Source organism: Triplophysa dalaica, chromosome 16 (genome assembly GCF_015846415.1).
Source record: "Triplophysa dalaica isolate WHDGS20190420 chromosome 16, ASM1584641v1, whole genome shotgun sequence".
In the NCBI taxonomy this organism is placed as follows: domain Eukaryota; kingdom Metazoa; phylum Chordata; class Actinopteri; order Cypriniformes; family Nemacheilidae; genus Triplophysa; species Triplophysa dalaica.
This window is the reverse complement of record NC_079557.1, coordinates 7,252,401-7,259,868: the sequence shown is the minus strand read 5'-3', so window position 1 is coordinate 7,259,868 and position 7,468 is coordinate 7,252,401. Positions and strand designations below refer to the sequence as shown.

At 38.0% G+C, this 7,468-nt stretch overlaps 1 long non-coding RNA gene across 1 annotated transcript; it reads left to right on the top strand.

Moving 5' to 3' along the window:
- The first annotated feature begins 3,952 nt into the window (after nucleotides 1-3,952).
- Nucleotides 3,953-5,875, top strand: LOC130438231 (uncharacterized). The gene is made up of 3 exons (XR_008909289.1): nucleotides 3,953-5,075; nucleotides 5,307-5,437; nucleotides 5,659-5,875. It is a non-coding gene; the product is annotated as an uncharacterized LOC130438231 (long non-coding RNA).
- The last annotated feature ends 1,593 nt before the right edge of the window (nucleotides 5,876-7,468 follow it).

Below are 7,468 nucleotides of genomic sequence, written 5' to 3'. Positions count from 1 at the left end.
AGGTCAAGACAAGCCTGCTAAGTCATAGTCGAGCCACCGTTTCCCGGAGCTTTCTTCTGTCTTTTTGCTCTGTACCTTATGCTGGATATTTCTCTTTCGGTCAGCCAAAGACATGCTGATGGACCGAGTTAAAGATACAAAAGTGCTTGCGACTGCAACTTGCTTCCACTTTTCTTTTAAATAACTCTCTCACGATTACCTTTCTTTTAATCTTGTGAAATGTCCTCATACCAGATCATCTGAATCCGCTAGCGTCTAATGCAGCTTTTCTTATTGCAGGTTATGTCATTACGCCGGTAACCGGAGTCACTAAAGGGTCTTAGAATGTAATTTAAATGCTTTGTGCCACTCTTAAGTTTCACGAAGGCAGACAAAGAGCACTAATGAAGTTAGTCTGGGTACATTGGCAGGTGTCAATGACACATTTTCAGAGAGGAGAAGCCATCAAAGTGCGTGGCTGAATGGCCCGAAATGCCATTCAATATGCTATTTCATCTTGGTGGGTGGTATTTGAGAAAGAGAGAGATACATTTAGAGGCAGAGAAAACTAAATATTCTTTAATGTAAAAATGTGTGTGGGGGAACGGCGTTGTGGGAAATCTTGTCCACATCGATATCGACGTGATGAAAACTGCCTACTGGAAGAGCTTAGAACTATGTGGCTCAGTCGATGCATTCTAATATAAAACATTTCAAATCGTTTTATGCCAGTGTGACCCGACTATCAGGATTGGTGAGCGGGCTGCCGAGGACAGACAGAAGAGCGAAAGATAAAGGAAAAGTTGGAGTTCAAGAGAATGGAAAAAAGTTGTGGATGGAGGTTATTGGAGGACAGTCTTGCACTCATGAGGGCGATACGTGCCAAATGGGTCAGGTATTTTTCTAAAAACATTAAAAGTAACAAACTACAAAATTAGACAGTACTGTATAACTCAATATAGTTTTTCTCTTACTGAAGAATCTGAAAAATAAATTGCATTAACGTTACATTACTCTAACACAAGTCTTTATACCGTACAACGTCTAATTTTTTACATGCGGTGACACAGTTTAGATACTTCTCCGACTTAGTTTATTCCCTTTAATACATTCAGAAACATCTCATATTAAAGAAGTGCATGGTTTTGATATAGGAATAAACGCCCTTCCTAACATCTATGCCTATGGTTGTAAATATAGTGTATGGAAGGCTTAAACTGCTACAGTCTCTCTCCCTCACTTATTCTGTGTTGTTCTGATGTTTAATTGGACTTGATGTGTTGCTCCAAGGCCTCGACTTGCCTGCTTTTGCACTAATTCTACTCTGTTAAACTCAGGGGGAAGTGCAAGAGAGAGAGAATAATAGACAAAGGCAGCTGTACGGATTTTATTCCAGTAGTGTCAGTACTGGTTGTGTGCTGGGAGCCAGTGGCTGACAGGGGCCTGACCATAAATTAGCCAGTAATCAAGCCTGAGCCACCTGGACATCAGTGTGTGTGTGTGTGTGTGTGTGTGTTTATGCGTGTGTGTGGTCAGAACGGCCACTGTGGGATGCTGGGTATTATGGCCTTGAGTGAGTGTTGAATGTTGCTGAATTATCTCTCAGACAATAAATCACATTTTGAGACACATAGGCACTTACCATTCCGAGCACATCGCTTCTAAATACATCTCCCTCTCTCCTCTCCTTTTCTGGGCTTTATCCTCTTTGAAATCCACTCCTTTTACCTTTTTTTTTCATTTTGTAGCATGTCATCAAGCATAAGCCTTAGGTACCTTCACTATATACAACCATTGCTGTGATATCAGGTTTGATAAACCTTTTTTTAAACTATAAATATTGAACAAATTTACGATCTTATTTATTTATATTTTCATTTGTCTTTAGAATAAAGGGGGATAAATCTAGACGTTGTATTAAATTAACCCAGAAAATAATTCTTATATTTTACCCAACATTGTGTTAAAAAAATCCAACATTTTAGACTGAAACAACCCAGCATAAGTTAACTTATACCCCAACGGTTGGGTTTATACCTTTTGACCCAACGTTGGGTTGAAAATAACCCAACAAGTGAACAGTTGCTTTGTGGCAGTGATCGAAATTTGCATATAAAAGAAACAGAATACAAAACAATATTTTTAGATTTCGAACCAAGTTTACTCGTGAAATCATGAACAGATCTCCTGAAGCTATCAAGGTCAATTTACACTGATGAACTGAACTGAGACATTTGAAAAGAATCACTAAATGTTTCTTAACTTAATGACCAGACTCACTTGAGATGATTCAGTTAAAAAGCTCTTTCACTGTATGGACTGCTTGAACAAAGTGATTCATTAGTCGTTGTGATTCTCTCTGGAGGGACTGACCAATGTCTAGACTGTGTAGTCATGCATGTGTCAGCAGTGACATTTCTTTAACATGTTCCTCGATTGTGTGTTGTCACACAGCAATGTTGTCTAGATGAAAACAGCAAGGTCACTTTACAAGAACTGCAGCCTCACACCAGAACCACATCAATAAGGCAATAAGGATGTCTTATGGAGTTTAAATACAATGATTAAGACATTCACCCAATGGCCGAAACACAAAGCCAGCGGTCAAGGTCTTGTCTGATCACTACTGTAAAAGAAAAATTGGTAATCTAGTCTAACATACTGTAAACACTAGAAAACTGAAAAAAGCAATATTTGCTAAAAATGATCATCTTCTCGTTTCTCTCTAAACTCTTCAGTACTGCCCTGCAGGCATCTTTACATTCACATTCAGAGGACTTCGTTCCTTTAGGTCGAATAATAATTAGAGATGAAGACTTCATACTTCGATCTACATTCGTGGGAATCCATACATTGCCTCTTAGTATACAGAATCTCTTACTGTTTGCTTTCTGAACCCAACTTACATTATGTACAGTCAGAAGGAGAGAGTGACAGAAAGAAGGTAAGAGAGAAATAGAGGAAGTGAAAAAAGTAAGAAACTCTTTGGATCATAAGTAGATAAGCGAATGACACTGACAGTCCAATCATTTCCTAGCTTGACAGCATCTGTCATACCTGTCATACTGTATCACTTAATAAGATTTTTAGCCTTGGAATGTTCACACTAAACAGATCTCTCTCATTACTCTCAAAATACAGTAACATCTCATTCAGCAAAACCATAACGAAGATCATTTCTATAGATTTGATGAGCAGGAAATATTCGTACGCATATATATGCATATGCTCACACGGTTTTAAAATTGAGGTGCAAAAATTTTAGAACATTGCTTCTATTCTGCATTTTTCTCTGAAGTACACACCAAATTCTTTCAATGTGATATTAAAAAGAGCATTCAATGGAAGCAAAGAAAATCTTCTGTTGTTCTTTTGTACAAACATGGTCAGTGTAATCATAAAACAACTAAACAAATAATGCCAGAAAAAGTGTTGAATGTTAAATTATAAATACGAGTAACTTAATGGGCCCATTTTAAGGATCTAAGCACATGGTCTTAAGTGCATTGCGCAGGTGAACTCATGGCGTGTCCGAATCCACTTTTGCTAGTTTAACAACGGGAAAACGGTCAGCTTACCCGGGCGCATGGTCTAAACTGGTTATAACGATTCTCTTATTGAGTAACGGGTGTTTTATGGGCGTAACTTGCAGTAAACCAATCAGAGTCTCATCTCTTATTCCCTTTAAGAGCCAGTTGCGCTCGTGCCATGGCAGATTCGCTATTTACACGGAGGAATTTGCCATAGCAAAGACTGGATGTTCCTCAAGGAAACGTGTCTGCTAACAAGGATTTTTATCTTTAGGTACACAATAATAATATTTTACTACACTGTAACGAATTGCTGTAAAAACTACAGCGTTATTTTACAGAAGCTGACTGTATTTTAAATAATACAGAATATTGCTGTAAAGTGCAATGCATTCTGGAGTCACGTGACGGATTAACTCAATGTACAGAATATTGCTGTAAATTTCAAACCTACAATGGCGGGATGATCTTCAACAGTCGAGATTGGGGTAGTGCTCAAAATGAATGATTCACACCTGTGGTAAGTAACTTATTACGTATTTTTTTTCCATATTTGGTAACTATCATGCTGGTAACTTTATATAGAGGTATCTAAATTCGCGTTTCATATTGGTAACCCCGGATTCAACCTCCATCCGCGGGGACCGAAGGAGTCTTGCGGGGTTTCAGCAGCGCCGTCGCGGTAAGATTTCAAACATTCTCCGTCGCTATAGCACCTGAGGACAGAAGTTGTTCATGTTATTTAGAGTTTTTGTTCACACCAGGAGTGAAGGCGTATGTGACGAGCTACAGTTCATTGTATTAGTAAGTTGACGGTTGTTTTTTTAATGTTGAACATCGCGCCCGCCGTAGACTCGGTAAAAGTTACATGCTTCGACAGTTGGGATACCACACTCGCTCGTGATTATTTTGTGGTGTAATTCAAATTTGCAAATGCAGTCATCCGTTAAATCGAGCGCCCAAATTAAAATGAGTCACCATAGCTTGAGGTAAGTCGATGTTCACGGAGGATAGCCCGGTAAAGTGATTAATGTACGTAACCATCTAGATATACAGTTTATGTATCGGAGGCCAGCTGAGAGCTTGAGCAAAAGACGTTAGCGACACCCTCATTGTATAGCAGGCCTGTCTCCCAAATAGGACCGTTGGAGGGTGGGAGTGAGACCCGTTACAAAATACTAGTGTGACAATTTCTTGACCGTGACATCCCTAACGTTAGTTGGATTACATTTCTGTATAAGTACGGTTTTAAGTGTAAGTTACTCTGTTTAATTTGCTTAGAGTTTGTTTGTAGAGTCACTTATACTAAAATGTAGTTTAAATGTAAAATGCTTAAAGATAATTGTATAGTCACTATTAACTATTACTATTGTCACATGTATAATTGTTTGTTTTAGGACACACTTTGCCATGCAGGCCACTGGATGCTGACTACTGAAGGTTAGGTTGTGTGTGACTGTGCTCAGCACAGCTTCATGTCTGGCCTTCCCACTCTGTTCATAGCATGTTACATATTCAATCTTGAGTACCAGGATGGGGCAGCATGTACTTGGAGTCCAATGAAAGGTATTAATTGAACAACTTCCTTACCTGCTTTTTATAGATATGTTTATGTTATATACCTGTTAAGACCTTTAAAACAATATTTCTCAACGAGAGATGCATTTTTTTGGGGCAAATTATTTAGAAGTCTCCCCTATTTAACACTAGCAAGCTGATGATTTAATTCATGTGTTTTAATATAATATATTTTGCACATTTAATATATAACATTTAGTTTTTCCTGACTCTTTGTAGATATTAATCCAGAGAGTGGAACAAGAAGCGTCATCTAAAATGCCAGGATACAGAAGAAACAGGTTGCAGTGAACCCACATGTCGCCGCTCTTCTAAACACAATGATGAATATTCAGTGTAATCGATGAAAAGTAAGAAGCACACACACACACACACACACACACACACACACACACACACACAGGCACAGGCACACACACACACACACACACACACACACACACACACACACACACAGATCTCATCATTGAATTACATCATTTTATTATTCTCTGACTGTATATGTTGTCCTCTGTTTTTCTCTGACTATAAATTGAATATCTAACATTATTCTCTTGTTTCGTTTCCATAGTTCCAGCTACTTGTTGTGCTCTGATGGATCAAGATGTGGACCGTTTTACAGACTCACTTTGGCCTTGTTTTGCAATGTTGTTTCATGATGGTAATGTTGGTTAACGTGTTGTTTAAACATGAATGTTTAAAGAGCCATGTTGGATACTATGAAGTTGTTACTGAATAAAATTATTTCATGTACAACAACGTACACAATTTGTCTGTAATGTATTTTTGTATCAATTAAAAAAAAAAAAATACTGTATATCCAGTATGCAAAACATACTGGATATACAGTGATTTATGTATTTCTTCTAAATAAAGTAAATTAAAATCAAGCAATTTGCTGTAAAAAATACAGCATTATACTGTTACTATTCAAAATTACAGTTTTTCCTGTATTCTGCAATTACAGTAAATGGCTGTAAATTAAATTACAGTACTGTGGCTGTACATTTTACAGTAACTGGCTGGCAACCCTGCTGCCAGTAGTTTACTGTAAATTTTACAGGATTTTTTTTACAGTGTATGTAATCCATTTATTATTTATATTTAGCATGTTTTTGTGCTGCTGCAGTTCCCCTGCTGCAGGTCGTGGACCCACCCGGATGGACATTTTTTACTAATGCGTTCTTTACATAACAAAAATATATTGCGCCGTTGACGTCAGACCAGGTTTGAATTGGTCTATGGCGCAGTCTTTTTTCAGTTCATCAAAATAGCAACGCAACAACAATGCACCTGAAAACGGCATGCCCATGGGGCGCAGGCTTAAAACGGGCTAAAACAGTTGCGCTGTGCTTTGTGCTGGGTGTACGAAAGGGTCCAATCTTTTTAAAAACTCAAAATTGTTTACATTTATGCATTTGGGAGATGCTTTTATCCAAAGTAACTTAATTCAATTCAAGTTTATTTATATAGCACTTTTCACAATGAGCATTGTTCCAAAGCAGCTTTACAGGGGCAAACAGGAAAAACAGAAAAGGTAAAACACAGCACAGTGCATTGTGTTAATAGAACGAGCAAGATCATTCTAATAAATAATATCTAATTAATATATAAATAAATTCAGTCTCCCGATGAGCAAGCCAACACTGCCCTGCTGCTAACTTACATTGCATTCTTCTATACATTTGTATCAGAGTATTTGCAATCACTGGGATCGAACCCATGACATTAGCATTGCTAGCGCTATGCTCTAACCACTTAGCTACTGGAAAGTTTATTTACATACAGATGTACAATGTGGTCTCAAATCTTTCAACTCTACTTTATATGAACTAATGTTTAACATACACATTTATAGCACATATTTAAAGCACATCTCTACAGATATCTAGTATGGCTTCGCTGGTAGCCTTTATGTACTTAATACATCAATTATCGTTTAGCTAAATTTACATGTTCGCTTGGTAATATCTTATTTCAAAGAGCTGCTTTACATCGCCGAGTTTGCTCATCTGTTGAGTGCCTGAGGGCCAATTACCTCCTCCATTAGAACAGCTGTTTTGTCCTTGATCCGTCTGGTGTATTTGGGCTTGGAGAGGACCACTGATCTCTTTAGGACATTAGAGTAAGAAAAACACAAAAGAAAAAAAAGAGAGACTCTTTAGTCATTATTCCAGCCTGATGAGAGCTGCCGGGCCATAACAGGCATATTCACAGACGCCTCACCAGTAATGAGGACCCACATTCAGAGGACAAGGGGGTCATTAGAAAGATTTTACAGAAACATCCACTCTCTTGAACACACAACGCAAACCAACCCTGTACACACATCTTTTTCTGAGCGTGGTGTTGATTGAAAACAGAGATGTTAAGGATAAATA